At 40.0% G+C, this 20,327-nt stretch overlaps 1 protein-coding gene and 1 long non-coding RNA gene across 2 annotated transcripts in view; one reads left to right on the top strand and one right to left on the bottom strand.

Moving 5' to 3' along the window:
• CDH8 (cadherin 8) overlaps positions 1–7,218 on the bottom strand; it is a 526,134-nt gene extending 518,916 nt beyond the window's left edge. The window contains 1 exon segment of the mRNA XM_043985317.1: positions 6,820–7,218. The gene's annotated coding sequence lies outside the window, so the exon portion shown is untranslated.
• LOC122741640 lies at positions 7,141–17,052 on the top strand. Its single transcript, XR_006354863.1, has 4 exons — positions 7,141–7,274; positions 7,633–7,929; positions 9,289–9,430; positions 16,839–17,052. It is a non-coding gene; the product is annotated as an uncharacterized LOC122741640 (long non-coding RNA).
• Positions 17,053–20,327: the final 3,275 nt, after the last annotated feature.

The following is a 20,327-nucleotide window of genomic DNA, read 5'->3' on the forward strand; positions in this document are numbered from 1 at the left end:
ATAAAAATAACCAAAAAAAATCATATGTTGCATGGTTGTTCAAACATCTTTAAGCTATTTTAAACAAGAAAAAAAAATAAAACCATGTCTTAAAATACTGAGAAGTTTTGTTCTTGTTCTTGTTTTATTACTATTATTATTATTGTTGTTATTATTGTTATTTGGTGTTTTAGGGACAGGTCTGCTGATTTAGATCAATACCAAGCAATATGACACTGTTTTCAGGAACCTCAAACTTTCAGCTCACATACATGTAGTTAAAGTGAGCTCTTTTCTGTTGAAGATAAAAAAGGGAAGAGGCAGTAGAATAAGCTAGCCCAGAAGACATTGTCATAAAAGGAAAATCAGTCACGTCTCAAGTTGTTTAGTTTCTGAGGTATATAATTTTTCTTTTTGCCAAACATAGCTTGGGACCACACACGAGCAGCTAAATAGCTTTCCTTTATGTTGGTCTAGTCTCTGAGATCCACTTACTTTTAGGAAGCTCTATCTCAATTACATAATTGTTGAATTACCATTCCACCTTTAAAGGGATAGAGATGGGATTGAGGAATAGGAAGGGGAAATTAATTATATGAACGATGAGTCAAATTCAAAAAACAAATCAAGTTATGTATAGGGGGGAAATATATCCACAGAATTAAGAAAACTTACCATGGAAGAACTCCCAAAGTTTTCCTAGTTGAGATAGAGGTCATTGGATATTCGTGAGCTACTAAGAAAGAGGGAGAAATGCTATCTTTACCATTCTGCTGATGAGTTACCAACACCTTTTCCAATATCTGAAATTTCCTTCCAAGAAAATGATTTGCTTGCTTAGGAGCAAATTATATTGAAAATTAAATTATATTTCTCTACCTACATATATAACATGAACATAAAGCAAGTTTCAAATGAAAAAGAAGGATGTTATTTGTGACTTGAAACTACATGTGGCTTTTACTCTGAAAACAAAAACTCATGTGTCACCAAGAGCAAACATTATTGGCGACATTTTGGGGACACACAGTGGCAATGAAGATTTAGTCAGCAGCAACATATGGGGGAAGTAACTAAATGACATCCCTTAAACTTATTTCTCTTCTGACCTTTTGAAGTTGCTAGGTTCAACTAATTTTCTCTCTTCGGTTATATTCGAAGCAGGATCCCAGAGGCAGGAGCCCACAGTTCAAAAGCAATATAGTTCGTGTGGTAACTTTCACTGAGAATGAAATGATAAAGGGCTAATAACCTTTTGGTTAATTAAACCCCACTACTTAGAAGGTGGTTTTGTCTCCTCAAAATCAAGCCTGCTTCCCTCCACACACACAAATGAGCATTTTCTTGCTGGACCAAATCTATGATCTACCTGGTGCTTCTAGGGGATCCTCATTTTCTGAGCTTGCCCTGAGTTATAAAAACAATAAAATGGTAAGAAAGAGTTAGTCCCAATCATCTTAGTTAGGCAGGCATGATGACAAAGAAGATGAGATAAAATCTAGGACACAAATCACTAATGAAATGAGTGAGTCATCCAAACATATTTTCAAGGAATTGGCTAGAGATAGGTAATAGACATACAGACAGATAGATAATAGATAGATGATAAATATATAGATGACAGATGATAGATAGATGGATAGAGATAGATAGATAGATAGATAGATAGATAGATAGATAGATAGATAGATAGATAGATAGATAGATAGATAGATACACAGGCATACAATGGAGAGATAGCTAGATGATACACAAAGAGATAGATGGATAGATGGGTGGATATACAAGCAATGGGGAGATAGCTAGCTAGATGATACACAAAGAGATAGATGGATAGATAGATGATAGATGATTGATAAACAAAAAATATAAAGATGGAGATAGGTGATAGTGAGAAAGATCATAGAAAGAGATGGAGAGATGGAAAGATAAACAGACAGATATATGAATAGACACACAGGCAAGCAATCAGACAGATAGGCAGATGAGAGAGAGAGGGAGGGAAGGGGGGAAAGAGAGAGAGAGAGAGAGAGAGAGAGAGAGAGAGAGAGAGAGAGAGAGAGAGAGAGAGAGAGAGTGCTGTGCTGTCCTTTATAAGCAATAGTACTGAAAATACCAGTTCTTCAAAGGCTTCTTTCCCTTCCAGATTAAAAAACAAAGTGAATCTCTTCCAGGGGAGCATGAAAGTGCAGAGGGATATGTCTGTTTTCCTCCCCTCCTGGACATACTTAACTTTTGACAAAATGTAAAGTGGCTAAAGTGCATATTTGGAGCCCCAGTGAGTACAGTATTTTCTAAAGGAAGCCTTACAAACTCCAATTGCACCAGTAATTGCAAAGCTACTGTGCTTGCTCCTTTGCCTCCATTTGTCAAACTAAAAACTATGCTGAAGCCCGGGAAAAGAATAGTGGAAATGTAAATTTGAATGTCATTTTTCTGGGCACAACCAAAGCTTTGAAAGGCTAAATTTCCTCAAATAGGTACATGTATAAAGCTGCAAGCTATGCTACCTTTTCTATGGCAACAAGGCATAGGAAAATGAGGACCATTAAAAAAATTTTCCATTCACTAAAATCAGAATATATTGATATAGGTTTAGGAGTCAGGGATGAAGATTTACTTTGCCATTTGAATTGGATTCCTTTATCCCAACAGCAAAACCATACTTACCTTAAAAGTCCCAGCAGTCAAGAACAATTTCCTTAGTTGAATCATTGCATGTGTTTCTAAAGGTGAAGGTATTCCTCTGCTACAATAATTAGTGCTATTGGCCGGGAAGACCAAATCCTAAAAATGTTGATGTGTAGTCTAAGATGAAAGCCTAAGTGGTTTCTATGTGGTGAATAGCTCTCTATTGAGGCATCCTGTTGTAAAAGAAAGGTCTGCTTGTGGGGTCAGATCATCTGGGTTTGGGTCCTGACTTTGAAGCTTAACAACTATGTGACCATGGGCAATGCAACTTCCCTCTCTGAGTCTGTTTCCTTATCTATAAAATGGTGATGATGATAAATTAATAATAATAAATAATAATAACAATAATAACCTACATCACAAGGCCATGGTGAGGCAAGGGTTTTGCAAACCTCAGAGTGCTATATAAATTTGAAATATTAAGTATGCCCCAGCCTTTCAAACAAATCTTCTTTGGAATAAGTTACCTCATTCAACTGATCATAATTTTTAGTTTCTCTAGCACTTATCAGATGCTTAATGCATGCTCAACCATTAATCCCCAGAGGAACTCTGCTCTAGATAAAGATTATTTCATGACAATACTGCCATAGACCAACTAACATAAAGTTACTTTGGGGGGGGGGGCGTACAGCGTTTCCCTTCAGAGATGATGTTTAGATATAGAAATAGAATTTCCATCCTGCTGTCAGCATATTTCCAGAAGAAAATACTGTCATAAACTTTCGAGGGTTTAATGGGCGTACCCCTAATGCTAAAAGATGAATAAAAAATTAAAAAAAAGTTTTGCAGTGTTTATGTGGAGGATTAAAACCCTGAAGCCTAAGGCTAGGTAGAAAAGGGTCTTTTACTATGTTTGCAGTTGAACCTAGAGTAAGATCATTGATGGGGGGGGGGAAAGCCCATAATGCAGTGTCGATCACTCTGATATATTCACCCAGAATTGGTAACCGTTCCCCAGAACATTAGCTATAGCATGACTGTTATAAGTCAAAGAAGTTCAGCCCATTCATAAATTGTTCGAGTTTGTCTTTCCGTTTCTTGTCATAACATACAAAGAAGTAATTTTCAATGTGAACTGGGCTACTCAGACAATCCTTCCATAGGTATTAAGGAAAAAGAACAGTGAAGATACAGTGATATGCTAGGCATGCAATAATCAGAGAGAGAGGCTAAGGATTCGTTTTCAGGTTGTTATAAGGGATTTTTCCTCACTTTTCTCCTTCTCAACCCCCGCCCCTCCCCATCAAGGTCACAATTATTCAATATCCTTGATCTTTCCAACATGAAGTGCCAGTGGGATAAGGCGATTCTGAGCCAAAGAAATAGAATGTCAAAGTGAAATGACTGTGTTTCAGGCATTTGGCTGAATTAAGGATTTTCCCCAAATTTCTTCCTGCTCCAGTTCTCAGGGAGGTTGACTGGTAGGGAGGAATACTAGTTGTCCAATTATTAAGGGACAAGCTCTTTCAGAAAATAACAGCTCTCACAGAGTATCCTTTGATGTATCATTCTTTTCAATGACCCCCCCCCCAATAAATTCTAAACGAGATCCTTGAAACCCCTTTGCACTGTATTTAAGCCCAGAAATGGGGGACAGTTCACTAAATGAATGACCAGGCAAAAATATCAACTGTGTTTAGATAGAAGGTTGTGGCTCATTTTACATTCAGTGAAGTACAGCCTTGAGCTTGAATGGAGAGACAATCCTATACTAGAATATCACCTAAACATCTATTTCTCACGTAGAGTTTTTCAGTTGAAAAGCTCCTATCACGAAGCTAGGAGATGAGACTGTGTAGCCACTTAGACAGCATACTTATGTATTGGGAAGGATCAAGCTCCTGGATTTTGTAAAACAAATATCAGCTCTTGACTTAACAGCTGTCTGAGGTTTGGATTACTTTAGGGTGGCTGAATACACAGATATGCATACAAAGGTACATGCACACATACATACATATACGCATATACATACATCTTAATTTTTCCAACAACTTCGGATAATTCCATCTAAAGCAGCCGTTTACTGGCTAGCCAGCCTGGGGAAATGGACCGTGAATCTGATTATGTGGACATCTCCTCAGATGTCAGTCACATGGAGGTATTTCTGATCCTTGCTATTACGGAAGAAACTCTTTCAGAATCTTCACAAGAGGATGATAAAGTTGAGAGCCTCCTTTGTCCATTGCTCCCTTCATTATCAGCTATATCCTTTAATTGGCGCTAAAGTGAGCAGCTGCCAGCTTGCTTTTCCATTAAGGACTAATGTTGTACGTTTGCAACAATAAACAATTAATGTTGTTTGATTTCTTACATCCAGCAACCCAAGCAAACATCTGGCATCCATACCCCATGGATGCAAATAGCTAGTCATTTGTGTGCCTATCCACTCGCCAATTGTTGAAGGTCCGCTCTAGTCAAAGTTATAGGTCTGTGCCTGCCTTGTAGGGGAGAAGAGGGGAGGTAGCTTTAATTCTGGGAAGGGGAGAAGTCTTGGGTACCTGTTGGCATCCGTGTTGGTCGCACGTTTTCTCTGGCTCGCAGTCTTGGCTTTAACACTGGAGAGAGATGTGGTTTCCATTGTACTAAACCTGTTACACACACACACACACACATACTCACAGCGTGCACATACTGGCATGCATACATACATACACATATGCAGAAAAACACCCACCAAAAAAAAGCGCCCTCTTTTCTAAGTCGTGGCGGGGGCGATGGATCGCTCCAGACCTGCGCTAGCTCCCTCTGGCAGAGAGCTCTCTCTGGGAGGAAGCTCCCGAGTAGCCCCCGGGTTTCCCTTGCCGCTGAAGGCTGGTGCGTCTCCGAGCTCAGCCTGGCTCGGAGGTTAGCTCCCCAATTCGAAGCCGAGCTATAGCGCGCTCCAGCCGGAATGCAGGGCTGCCCGCTGGCCACTAGCTCCTCTCTCTCTCTCTCTCTCTCTCTCTCTCTCTCTCTCTCTCTCTCTCTCTCTCTCTCTCTCTCTCTCTCTCTCTCTCTCTCTCTCTCTCTTCCCGTCCCCCCTATCTCCACAGTGGGGTGCGCCTTTCTAGCCCTGAGGGGGTGATCCTCCCCAGGTGGAGATGGTGTCTGTGTGCGCCCTAAATAAGGGGCAGCCGGCGGCGTGACCCTAGCTTTGGCTCTACGCTGCCTTGGGGGATCCGGGGCTGAGCCCTAATCACAGCCCTGGGGAGCGAGAGGAGAAGTGCTGTGGATGAGTCTGCACTGGGGAAAGACTCAGGCTGAGGTGCGAAGAGGCATAGATAAGCTATTTTCTCTTTCAAGGCATTGGGATGGTGTTTTAACCCTCTAGACTATGGGTCGAGGCCAGAATGGTGAAAGGAGCCGGGCTCCCATTCTCTTGCCCTGGCGTCCATGCTGGGGACTGTCGCCAAGTTTCAGGTGGGCATCGCGTCTCCCCACGAGTCTCGGGCACGGGAGCGGGGATGCCACTTGTGGGAAAACCCTGCTTCTCAAACGATTTCCATCGGCTGCTTCCCTTCCAGTCGCGGCCAGATGCTCGCCTCTGCTGCGGATTTACTCACCTCCCCGAGAAGTAAGTAAGAGAAGTGTCTGCCGTAGACAGAGAGAGAGTTGGGGCGGGGGGTTGGAGGGGGGATAGGGGCTTCCCCTCTCTTGCCTCCTCTGCTCCTTGTCTCCCAGTGATTCCATAGTCGGCTGCTGGGTGCTTTCTATTCTCTGCACCGGAACGGCAATGCGTGGCAATGCGTGGCTGCAGCCCCTGCGTCTACCAAGGAAAGCACCCCGAGGTGTCTCGGACTAAATAAGAAAGCCAACAGAAATGGGGTGGGTTGGGGGTGCCGGGCAACCCAGCAGACAAAACTCCTTCTGATCCCCCTGCAGAAACCGATCGGAAAAACCGACTGGCAGCAGCACTGTGACATCTCCATTAATCAGAGATTTTTAAAGAATGTGAATGAATGAGCCTGGAAATTTCAGCCTAGAGCCCCGATTTCTTGACTAGGGGACATATTCTATGGGAAGTAGCCTGTAACGCATGTAACGCTGCATAAGGTCCTGGAAGTAACACGAAAAGAGAAGAAAAGGAAGGCTCTGCTCCTATCCCCTGTTCCCCTTCCCTCCTCCCAGACAAGGGGAAAAGAAGAAGAAGAAGAAAATACTTACTCTTCCTGGGACTCGAAATGACTGATGACACCCAGTTCACAAATGGACGCGCTGGGTCGGCTTCCGAGAGAGCAGAATATTGTCCAGCCTCCGAAGGATGGTCAGACTCCTCCGGATTTCTCTCATGCCTTTTGATGCTGATGATGTTGGAGGAGAGGCTGGGTACTTCCACTCTCAGGTTGCTGAGCCCGCAGAGTAAAGTGCAGTTAGTGTTTCTCCTTTTGCACAAATCAGTGGCGGCGGCCGCGGCAGTAGAGCTCCAAGGAAGCGGGGATATTCCAAATAAATCCACTAATTCAGGGTCTGAGCGTTCCAGCGCGCGGGCCTGACTGCCTGCCTGCCTTCCTGCCTGCCAAATGTAACTGTGAAGTGATGTGGAAAAGTGAGCAGGGAGCCTCCCCAGACAGCTCTTATTGGGCTGATCTCGGAGGCAGGTCTACCGCTTGAAAATTCATGTAAGCAGCCCCCACCCCCCACCCCCCACCCCCGGTCTCTCCTCTCTCTCTCTCTCTCTCTCTCTCTCTCTCTCTCTTCTCTCTCTCTCTCTCTCTCTCTCTCTCTCTCTCTCTCTCTCTCTCTCTCTCTCTCTCTCTCTCCCCTCTCTCTCTTTTTCTCTCTCTCTCTCTCCTCTCTTTTTCTCTCTCTCCTCTATCCCCTCCTGTCTTTCTTGCTGCCTCTCCCCTCTTTACCTCTCTCTCTCTCTCTCTCTCTCTCTCTCTCTCTCTCTCTCTCTCTCTCTCTCTCTCTCTCTCCTGCCCCCTCTCCCTCCATCAATTCATCAATTCTGCCACAACTTTTCTCTCATTCCTGCAGAGCATGCCCGATCCCAGCTCCCAGATGAGAATCACCTTGGAGTTGGCCCTGGTGGGGAGCCATCAGCTCCAGTATTCCATTTCACAGGGGTGAGAATGGCTTGGGGAAGAAAACATGCAGGAGGCTGAATGGGACTTGGAGCAGTTTAAGTCCAATGTGAAAAAGAGGGACAGAGAGAAGGAGGACAGAGAGGTCTCTCACCTCTTGATTCAGTGATGAGTTTTTGTCTGTGCTTTTAGAGACATTTGAAAAGACACGGATGCCAACAGCTGCATTGTTTTGGAGGAACAGTTTACAGTAAGTTGGCAATGGGACAAGGGGAACTTCTTTCTGAGAACATTTCCCATCCCTTTTCCGATTTCCTTGTGAGCAATTTGATAACATCTTTAGCAGGAAGACCTAGAAATTGAACGGTCTTAGTCTTCACCATTGTAATGTTACCCTCCTAAAATTTGCTTTCCCTAGCATCACTGGGCATCTGGAAAAGTGAGATGGTAAAAGATAAAATCAGTAAGAGAATCAGCTACCAGGGGAAAGATAGTAGGAAGATGGGAGTCTTTTCTGTGACCAGTATGAAAATGAATAATTAGTACTTTTCAATGCCCTTGCCAACATATCCAGATCTTTCAAAGCCACTTAACCAAAACCCCTGGATATGTTTGTAGGCTGAGAATTAAGAAATGGAAGGTGTCTTCGGCCAGCTGTGAGGGCCTCCTCAGCAGGTTGCTAGCTGTCACTTTTATTCCAGGGATTTAAAATCTTTCTGGGAAATGATACCGAGTTCACATCCCTACTTCTTCCTCCAAAATAGAACCCGAATCTTAAGAAGTGTCATCATCAATTGGGCATAGCTACTAGGACTAAGAGGATGATTCAAGTTATCAGAGACCCTTATTCTTTTTTTTTTTTTTTAATTCTCTCCAGCACCCCTCCAAGAAATAAAAACCTAAAGTTGCTTTGCTGATTTTAGTCTCTTGGGAGTGGATGGTACTCTACTTAAGGTTCATCAAAACCTAATTTTCCCCCCAAATATGGTGCCTGCCTACTTTCTGCCCACCACACTGCTCTTTTTGGCTAACCCTTGTGCATGATAAAATTGGCAGGGCTTCTCACCTGGACATATTTCAAAAAGAGGAAAAGGGGAAAGAAAATAGACACTAAATCCAAAGACTCTCATTACATTTGTAGTCTCACTCAAATTAATGAGAGTGAACAGAATGAAAAAATAAGGACAATATGCTTATAATATTTATGCAAATTTGACATTTTTTATGCTTCATTCCATTCTGAAGCATTGCAAAGAATATTGACTGGATATCTAAATTTTTTACATTCTTCCTGTCATAGAAAAGATGCTAACTGAATTGTTCTAGAGGGGGGAAGGTAAAGAAAGCCTTCTCATAGCTTGTTCTGGCCTACATAAATGATATTTACTCTTTGCACAGACTTTGGCTCCTTCCAAAGTACTCCAAAATTGAGTAATTCTGTCTTGGAATAAGAACTGAATTCAACCCTCAATCAAATGATAACTGCTTCTTGACCAGACAGTCCCAAGTGGGCCAAGAAATAGATCCCATCTCTGGTTGTGTGCTTAATTTTCAGAGATGTATTTTTGCTTGAACAAATGGTCTAAAAGTTCCCTTGCTATTTCTTCAGCAAAGCTACCAGGAGTAATAGAACCAAAATGATGCGAGTAACTTTGAAAAGGAGGACTGCATTACTTGGGGAGAGATGGAGGCAAGGCATGAGAGCACTGTCTTTGATGAGTGACCTGGTTAAGACGAAGTGATGGCATAAGGTAAAGAGCAAAAAATATTGTGCTTAGAATCAGAAAACTTGGGTTCAAATCCAACCATTCTCACTTACTAGGTTTTTTTTTTGGGTTTTTTTTTTTTTTTTTTTTTTTTTTTAGTGAGGCAATTGGGGTTAAGTGACTTGCCCACGGTCACACAACTAATAAATATTAAGTGTCTGGGGCAGGATTTGAACTCAGGTACTCCTGAATCCAGGGCCAGTGCTCCATCCACTGCGCCACCTAGCTGCCCCACTTACTAGCTTTTTGATTCAGGGTACTTCATCTCTTTGATAATTCCTTTTTCTGGAATAAAGGATGGGTGGGATTGGAGAGGGTGGATTTGTAAGGTTCCCTCCAATTCTAAAACCTAGAATTGCTGTAATTTCCAGCATTGCTATAAACTCTGAATGGAAACTGGGAAGAACCTTAGAATCATCTTCTGCAAGCCTAGCATTTAATAGATGAAGATTTAAGGCCTAAAAGGGAGAGGTGACTTGTTCGACATCATGCAACAGTCAGAAATTAAATCATGGACTTATAAAAGTATATTTCATTGACATATTTTGTTTTTATATCTTGTACATTTTATTTTTCTCTGTATCTTCCTCCCTTCACCCTCCAGGGAGTCAAAGAATGATTTTTAGGAGGAAGAAAAGAAAAAAGAATGTAGCAAAAACAATAAAAGAATAGAAAAAAAGTAGGTCATTATATGCAGTGTCATACTCATGGACCTCCACCTTTACTGAGAAGATTAGGGAGATGATATCTTCTCATCTCTCCTCTTTGCAGTCAAGCCTGGTCTTGGTTGCTGCTCTTTCCATTTATACTTGTGTAGGGATTGTACCTATTGTTTTCCTGTAGCTGTCCACTACACTTTACATCATCTTATATCATCCATGCCTCTTTGTAGCTTGGTGGCACAGTAGATAGAGTGCTGGACCTGGAGTGAGGAAGATCTGAATTCCATCTGGCCTCAGAAACTTAATAGCTGCATGACCCTTGGCAAGTCACTTCACTTCTGTTTTCCTCAGTTTCCTCATCTGTAAAAAGTGTATAATAATAGCACCTACCCTCCAGGGTTGTTGAAAGGATCAAATAAAATAGCAATTATAAAGCATTTAGCATAGTACCTAGAACATAGTAAGCACTATATACATGTTAGCAATTAAATATTATTATTGTATTCATTGTTTCTTATGGCATAGTAAGATTCCATTACATCCATGTAGTCATTTTTTATCTATTCCCAAATCAAAATATTAGGATATAGGGGCGAACTTATTTTGAGTCGTCATTTATTCCTCACGATGATCACCTACTTCATTTACAATTCTTTATCAATACAAAAAGTGTTACTGTAAATATTTTGGAGTGCATTCATCTTTCTTTTTGCCAATGACTTCCTTGGGGTATATTCCTAGCTTTGGAATCTTTGGGACATTTTAGCCATTTTACTTGCACAATTCTAAATTTCTTTCCAGAATATAAACCTTGGCATTTTATTACAAAAGCAGTGCTCTTTATGCTAAGTTCAGCTACCCCCACCCAAATAAAATAAACATTTAAAATAAGTAGGAAGTAAAAAGTAAGTAAAAAAAGTAAGTTATGTGGCATGGTAGATGGAATACTGGTTTAAGACTCAGAAAACAAGGCCTTCTTTTGAACTGTGTGTGATTCTGGACGAGTCATTTCAACTCTATGGGCCTCAGTTTTCACAGGCATAAAATAGGGATGATAATATTTGAACTATTTTCCCTGACAGCATGATGGCAAGGAAAAGACTTTATTAGTCAGTTCTACAAATATGTAACAAGTATCTTCCCTATGATGAGTTAGTAGAAGGCAGACAAAAATTTTGGATAAAGCATGAGTCCTGCCCTCATAGAGTTTACTATCTAGTAATGATTGTACACAATTAACTCTAGATCACAAAGAGAAGCAATATGGAATAATGGTTTTTGTTTGTCTGATTTTTAGTCAGAGGATCCTAGGTCAAATCCTGTTACTATCACTATTTATATGATTTTGAACAAGTCACCTCATCTCTCTGGGCCTCAGTTTCCTAATTTGTAAAATAAGGAGATTTGACTATGTGGCTTTTAGGGTCCCTTCCCATTCAAACTCTGTGATCCTTATACCCTACTGTCACAGAGCATATAAAAATCTGAGGTCTGTGAAGGCCTTTAAGTGACAGGGAATCCTTCCTGAAAGAGGTAGCATGTGAGATAAAATTTAAAGCATTCCCTAAGAGAAGAGGAATGGGACAGAATTGCTTACCTTGGCTGTGAGTACTTGAGCTAGGCTTATCTCTCTACTGGCTGATCACTGCTCAAAGAAAAAAAACAGAGGCATAGACATTTCCCTTCGGATGCACAGGAGGAGACAGGATGAATAAGCTGTTTGGAAGAGCATTGAGATCATGGGAAAACAGTATAAGTATATTGCTAAAATAAATGGGGTTGCTGAAAGAGGAGTCATTTGCCTCTTTAACAGTTCCACCCACTCTTAATGGCATGCAGTGTAATCTCATAATGGTGAGAGCATACTCCTTAAAGAAAGTGTTTTCATTTTTACATCCTCTAGGTGTGGTTACATTCCTTCAACTAGGGGGGAAGTATTTGCTATATAGACTTTTTCAAGAAGGACAACTGAAAAACAGCACACTCTGTGATTGGAGTTTTGAGGGGGAGGACCAGGCCAAAGGAATTTTCCAGTGGGGGCCTCTGGATAAATTGAATGCTTAGTTTAAGAATGAACTGGCATTCACAATAACTTTAGATGCCCATCATAAATAGTGCTACAGCATTTGGTGTCTGCAACCTTGGTCTCAGTGAAAGACTTTTTTTCAAAGACGAGCCTGCTTATTTTCAGGAGCTTGTGAAAAGCTCTAGGATTAGCTGAAAGTCAAGGATTGAGGGAGGGAGGGAGGGAAGGGGGAGAGGAGAAAATGAATGAGAGAAAAAGAGAGGGAGTGAGCTTTTGCTATAAAACCAATCACTTTGAGTAGATTTTGGCTACTTTGGGCAATAATCCAAGTGACGTTTCTGCCAATCTGGTTGGCTACAGGGGAAGGGAGGAGCAGTTAGGTGGCTCAATGAATAGAGCACTTGGCTTGGAATCAGGAAAATATCTTCCTGAGTTCAAATACAAACTTGGACACTATCTTTGCACAAGTCACTTAACCCTGTTTGACTCAGTTCCTCATCTGTAAGATGAGCTGGAGAAGCATATGGAAAACCGCTCCAGTATCTCTGCCAAGAAAACCCCAAAATGGGGTCCCAACGAGTCAGAAGGGACTGCAATGAATGAACAACAGGGGAAGGGAAAAACCACAGCCTTAAAGGAACAGAAATCCTGGGAAGAGAGAGTGCAAATCAGGCAATTCCCAGAAGTTTTCATAGAGCAAGAAACATTAAAGAATACTTCTTCCTGCCTTATGTTTCAAACCTACCTGTCTTAATGTCATAAAAATGCAGATTTTCTCAGACCTTCCCCATACCCTTTCCCTTCCCTTCCCCCCTCCCCCATTTGATAAGAAACAAAGCAAACTATTCTCTGTGGTGCAATCACTCAGACCACCGAACTTGTACAAAATCAATAGAAATGGCTTAGACTAGAATGATCTTATAGTGGGTTGATGCCTTAACCAGTGGGTCTCACAAAAAGGATCCGTTTATTCTCATTTGTAAAGTAAAGGGAATGGATTAGTTAAGTTCTAAGTTCCTTCCAACTTCAATATTAATTACAACTGTAGGTTGAAATATTCTATGTCCTAAGATCCCTGAGAGCTCTAATGTCCTATGTCCTATACTATTTAAGATTTTTAAACTGCAGGTCTCAACCCAGGAAGGAGTCACGTAATTGAATGTGGGAGTCGTGAAATATTTGGCAACAGTAAAAGGTTATGTATACCTATTTTATATATCTATATGCCTGGGGTCTAGTAAAAATTTCTGGGACAAAAAGGGGTAGCGAGTGGAAAAAGTTTAAGAAACCTTGATGTGCTCTACCAGTCTCTTCCAATTCTCAAACTCTATGTACTATGATCTAACATGCTTTGTTATATGGACCATTTCAGGCCTATGTTCCATATTCTAAGGCCCCTGGATTTTAGTTCAGTTAAAAATTTATTTAGAAGCATCTCATTTAAATAATATTATAAACCTCAAACACCTGAAACATTAAGAAGAAAAATAAATATAACTCCCAATTAATTTCTAATCTTCATGAACATTTCAGGCTTTTTTTAACCCATTAGGTGATTTAGCAAATGATCAAATCATTATGATTCCCAAAATGAGGATGTTTCAACTATACACCCAGGGATGTATACTTAAAGTTGGGGAGAAAAGATGGAATTGTTTCATACCTATGTTATCTAATGAGTGACAACTGATCATTTTGTGGGTAGATAACTGTTGCCATAAAAATTAAGAAAAATGAATGTGAAGGGGAAGGGGAGGGGAAAGAAGGGGGATGAGAAGAGAAGGAAAGGTGAGGGGAGAGTAGAGATGACAAGAAGGGAGGGAGGAGGAGGAGAGAAGAAGAAGAAAAAAAGGAGGGGAGAGAGAGGGAGGGGGAAAGGGGAGGGAGAGAGAAAAGGGGAAAGAAAGGGGAGGGGAGGGCGAGGGAGGAGGGAGGGAAAGGAAAGGTGAGGTGAGAGAGAGGGAGGAGGGGAGAAGAAGGAAAGGGGAGGGAAAGAGGAAAGGAAGGAAACTAAAAATATGATGGACAATGTGGATAATTTCTTAGTATCCAAATACAATCAAGGTGGTTCAAGAAGACTGATTTCCTAAAATGTCTGGCTAGCATTTCAGCAAGGAAACACCATTTAGGTGTTATGAAGAAAATGCTTTTCCAAAAAGAAAATATTAGTATAACTGACAAACTTACCAAGTTATCTTCTTTATTGAAACTCAATTCAGATTATATCCAATTTCATTAGACTATGTCCTGAAAATCTTGGGGGGTGGGGGGAGACTGAGGTGAGATGTTGCTATACAGGCATGTCCCACAAGATGTCATTATTGATTTACTCCAAATGGGTTTCAAGACCATATAACTTTAGGTGAAACAAATAGGATCATCAGATCATGGAGCTTCTAGATATATGTGACTTCAGAAATTATCCAAACCCATCGTTTTATAGATGAAGAAAATAAGGCCCACAAAGTTTAAGGGACTTCTTTGAGACCAAACAAGTTTCATATAGAAGAACTGATATTGTAACACAACTTCCCTCTCTAGCTCCACATTCTAGGATCTTTCCATGATACCAAACTAGCATTATTCTATACTCTATAAAAATGAGCGAGTGATCAAATAAAACTACATCGAGTTTTCTAAACTTTAAAATGTAATTTGTTTTTAATAAATTTCACATTGGCTTGAATCTTTCTTTTCCTTCCTTCCTTCCTGAAATTCTCTTTCTTTCTCTCTTTTTTTTTTCTCTCTTTCTTTCTATTGGACCTATGATCTGATACTTGGAGGGGACACCTCGTGAGCAAATTCCCTCTAAATAAGAGTTAAAAAAATGTTTATTGAATTTAATTAACTTGAATTGATACTCACCAGGGCAACCTTGAAAGTAGAGAGTACTGGTCCTGGAGCCAGGGAGTGCAGTGTTCCTGCCCTGCCTTTGATACAAATTTGCTGTGTAACCCTGTGCAACATTCTAGAGCCATAAATTATAAAGAAAATGTCTTCATCAGGGAGTTCTTATCTCAGTATGATCACAGGTCAAGTCCTAAAGCAATTTTATACTTGACATTGCAATGGATAGAACACTGGTCCTGGAGTCAAGAAGACCTGAGTTCAAATTTGGTCTTGGACATTTACTAGCTGTGTGGCCTTGGGAAAGCTACTTAACCTCTGTCTGTCTCACTTTCCTCATCTGTTAAATGGGAATAATGAGTATCTACTTCCCAAGGTTGTTGTAAAATAAGATATTGTTTGTAAAGTGTTTTGTAAACTTTAAAGCAATATATAAATGCTAGCTATCATCATCATTATTGTTGATTGTCATCATCATGGCAGCTAAGTGGTTCAGAGGATAGATAGGATACTGGGACTGAAGTCAGAAAGACCTGACTTTAAATGTGGCTCAGACACCAACTGTGTGATCCTGGGCAAGTCACTTAACCTCTGTTTGTCTTAATCCACTGGAGAAAGAAATGGCAACCCACTCTAGTTGTTGTTGTTTAGTGATTTCAGTTGTGTCTGACTGTGACTCCATTTGGGGTTTTCTTGGCAAAGATCTGGAGTGGTTTGCTGTTTTCTTCTCTAGCTTATTTTATAGATGAGAAACTCAGACAAACAGGGTTAAAGGACTTGCCCAGGATCACACAGCTAGTAAGTAAGTATCTGAGACTCTAGGCCCAGCGCACTATTCACCATGATACCTATCTGCCCAACCACTCCAGTGTCTTTGCCAAAGAAAATGCCATGGAAAGTATTGGCATACTATGGTCCATAGGGTCAAGAAAAGTCAGACACAACTGAACAATGATAATTATCAGCATAGGCTTATTGTTTTTTCTTCATCTATAAATAATGGAATAGAAAGGAATGGGGAAGGCAAGGCACAATTTTATAATGACTTAGACAGATAAAGCAGTTCCACTTATGCAAGTCATGCTTTCACCACACCCTTTTCTTGTCCTTGGGCTTCCATTAGTTCCCTCTTGAAGATTCTCCTGATATACAGAAGGCTTTCCTACCCTCCTGTGAACATTTTGATGATATTTGGGTAGCATTTCAGCTATCTAATTGTTATGGCTCCTTTTTCTCACGTGACTGGCCCAATTCCTTTGCCAAGTTTATATCTCCTTAACCATATATTTTATGCCAGAATTTTGCCTGTATTTTGTCCAAAATTTGTCTTGAAGTTTGTAGTTGACCTAGGAATATTATACCTCTGTATGTCTTTGGTCCTATGGGAAAGCCAGGAGATAAAAGCATACTGTTCAACACATATTATATGTTATTACCTGCCAGGTATGTTATGGTGGGCATTCTTTTTAGAGGCAGGTCCAACCAGGAGGCTGCCAAGGTCCCTCCCAACTCTAAATTCTATAAGCATTAAGCATTACATATATTTTCTTTGAGATAAAGAGATGGTGGTTTGCTAGGGAAATCAATGATGTATACATACATACATACATACATACATACATACATACATACATACATACAAGATTGTTTTCTAGCCAATACTAACAGTAGATAACATATAAATTATCCTAGAGATGAGGTGTTATATCTTTTTAAAATGATTGTAGTTTCTAGTCTGAAGCTTAACATTCAAGCTTCAGTAAACCTTCTTTATTAAAAAAAAAAAGAAAAAAAGAAAAATCTGTATTGAGGCTTTTGGAGAAGGCTTTCAAAATGGCATTATCTGACATCTTTCCAGGTGTTGGAGAGAAGATAAGATTCAACCCAGTCCTTCAACAGAAACTCAAGAGGACGGACTGCCATAAAGCTATCACAGTAATCCTGCTGGGGGAAAATAAAATAAAGAAGGCCTCTGGGCTATTATGGATAGCACATCTGGCATTTTAGGCTCCTGTAAGTGGACAGTTGCCGGAAAGGGATTTCATCTCCTCCTTCCTAATTGTGTGTATGTTCCAGGTGAAGGTGAGAAGTAAGTGTTCATTTGGTACATATAGGTCACCCTGTGTCCTCTAGCTCAAGTTATGGTCTTTCTTCCTCTCCAGTGCCTCATAGTCACTTCTGTTCTGCTGCTTCAGTGTCAGCCAACCAGACATACAGATTTAAAGTCTGGACTGTGGAAAAAAAAAAAAAAAGGACAGGATGATTTGCTTTAGAAATACAACATTGTTATTCCCACACAACATATACAATTATCCAGTGCGTACGAGACAAAACACCACCCCATCTCAATACCCCTCCCTCACACACACGCGCACACACACACACACACACACACACACACACACACACACACACACACACCCTGGGCATTTAATTTCACCCAGAAAAGAGTTTCCAATTCCAATTGGTTATTATTAAATGAGTTATTGAGTAAAAGACTAGGATAACTGCACTCAGGAAATGATCCAAGGAGCTAAAAGAAAAATTGCATTACACAAAACATGAATAGGATTTCTTTGTTTCTCAAAGCCTGCATATGTTAAGAACTTCTTTGTTTATTAAAGACTGCACGGCTATGAGAGCAGTCTGAGCAACTGTATTTAGTTCCACACATCTCTTTCTCATGCAGGTAACTGGCCCTGTTACAGCAGAGATGAAGGGCTTTCTTTTTTTTTTTCTTTTCTTTTCTTTCCTTCTTTCTTTTTTATTTTTTTTCTTCCTCAAGTGCCCTCTAGCGTGCAATAACTATGCAGGTTGCACTATAGAGGGGATCAGAAGGAAATATTCTAACAGCCAGGCGTCTAATTCCTCAATTATTCTGCAAATTCCTTTTTTCTCTCTCCATCCCCTCCCACCCCCCAAAACTATCATTTACACTTACATGTTCAAAAAATGGGTGGTTTGTCAGTATAGAAAAGCAATAGCCATGTCTTTTATTTATTTATTTATTTTAAAACAGGGAAACACACTCTGATCATTCTTGTGGTCTTCTATGGAGCACTGATCATTACTTCCAGAAGGTTTGTAGACTCCGCTAGTCGGAAAAATGAAGAGAGGATGTTGTTCCCTAAGAAGGACTTCTATTTTATTTCTAAAGCTGCAATAGACCAGCTGTAGGAATGGAAGCAAGCTGATTAACCTCTCGATGGGTTTTAAGTTGATGTCTCCATAAAAATGTCTAATGTTTCTCTTCTTCCTCAGGGGGGAGGTATGAGGCCTAATTGAGGTTTATAAAACAATTCCAGTTCCTCGGATAGAATTTGATGTACATTGAAGCTTTCCTTCATCCCATAGATCCTAAAAGGATTTCAAACTCTCTTTAGGAAGTCCACAGGGAAAGCCTTATTGAGATATGTATTTTCATAAATGTGTTGTAAAAACTGCTCTATTGTAAAGAAAGAAGGCACCGAGGAGACTTTTACTCATCTGAAAGAGGAAAGAATACTTTTAGAAGAAAAAATATGCTTCCCTTTGCAAACAAAGTTCTGTCTTAAAACAAAATAATGATAATAATAATTGCATTTCTATACTGGGCTCTGGTAACTCCATGTAGTACAGATTTGAGTGAGCGAATGCTTAGGCACACCTAGCAAGCTGGAAAGGCTTGAAGGGCTATCCCATTATAGGATGATGATATATGTGTCTGCCAAGGACTATTTTAGATAAAAATTGAGATGCTCAGAGCCAGAAAGTTTCCTGCTTTGTCCCACCGCAGGTGGTAAAATTTTTGGCCTCAACAACTTTTGAAAACCAACTAATAACGTATTGGGGATGGAGATGAGAAGTGGGAGGGTATTGTTCCATGATTATTTGACAGAAAAGACAGCCATATCTAAAAAGAATTAAAGTATTTATAACCATGGGAAACAGAGAAATGCATCTCTAGAACTAAAATGGCATCTTTGGATCTAGTCACTTTCATTTTAAAAGAAAAATAAGAAAAAGGGTACGTACTCATATGTAAACATCGACTTCTGGTGACTATCGCCTACTGAATAAAGTCTAAACTTCTTAGCCTGGCATTCAAGGCCTTTAAGAATCTGATTCCCCCTTTATTTATTTTTTTTACTATATTCCTTCATATAATCTATGCTTTTGTTAAATTGCGTCATTCTCAGTTTACTCACCTTATTTCCTCCCTCTCCTCCATTGGTGTTTTTGATTATATTAATCCCCACCCCCTACCATACAGACACTCACACACACATGTTGTGTTCACCACCTTAAATTACCAACCATCTTTCTTTTCTTTTTTCTTTTGTTTTTCTTTTGCAGGGCAATGAGGGTTAAGTGACTTGCCCAGGGTCACACAGCTAGTAAGTGTCAAGTGCCTGAGGTCGGATTTGAACTCAGGTCCTCCTGAATCCAGGGCCAGTTCTTTATCCACTGCACCACCTAGCTGCCCCACCAACCATCTTTAAACGTTCGTTTTAAATGTCCCTTTCTTCATGAATGATTCTCTGATTCCCTTAGTAAGAAATAATATCTCACTTTCTCTCCTCTAGGTCACTTTTAGTACTTCATTTCTATCTCTTTTGTGCACTCACTTCATTTTAAATATTTTTAAACTTTTATTTTTGCATCACTCTTGTTTCCAAATATATCCCTACCCATTCTCTTACACAGCCACTAACACCTCACAAAAAATGAAGAAAGGAAAAAGAAAAAAGATATTCTGCAAAACCAGTCAACATATCAACCAACTCTGACAGGATATGCAATGTTCTGCAGCCAAAATCTATTTTGGAAAAAAAAAAAAGGAATCAGTGATTATAATTATATAATGTTCAGCTTCATTTTTGTTATTAATTTGTCCTTTTACATTGTTGTAATAATGTATAGTTTTCCTGATTCTGTTACTTCTGAATTAATTGACATAGATTTGTTGATACTTCTCTGAATTCACAATTTTCATAATTTTACAGCAGTTAATATTCTATTACATTTTGTACCAAAATGTATGTATTCCCTATAGATGGACACCTACTTTGTTTCCAGCACTTTGTTACTATAAAATATGCTTCTGTGGATATTTTAGTCTAGTGTATGAAAGCTTTCTTTCTGTCTTCAACCTTCTTGAGGTATATAGCCAGAGTAAAGCTAATGGAGCAAGGGTATATGCATTTTAGTTCCTGTCTAAGCATAATTCCAAATCACTTTACATAATCACTGGGCCAATTCAGAGCTCCATCAAGAGTACATCAGTGTACCTATCATCTTTCTAAAATTCCTCCAACATTGACTAATTCCATTTTTGTCACTTTTGCCAATTTATTACATGAGAGAT

This window comes from Dromiciops gliroides, chromosome 2 (genome assembly GCF_019393635.1).
Source record: "Dromiciops gliroides isolate mDroGli1 chromosome 2, mDroGli1.pri, whole genome shotgun sequence".
Taxonomy (NCBI): domain Eukaryota; kingdom Metazoa; phylum Chordata; class Mammalia; order Microbiotheria; family Microbiotheriidae; genus Dromiciops; species Dromiciops gliroides.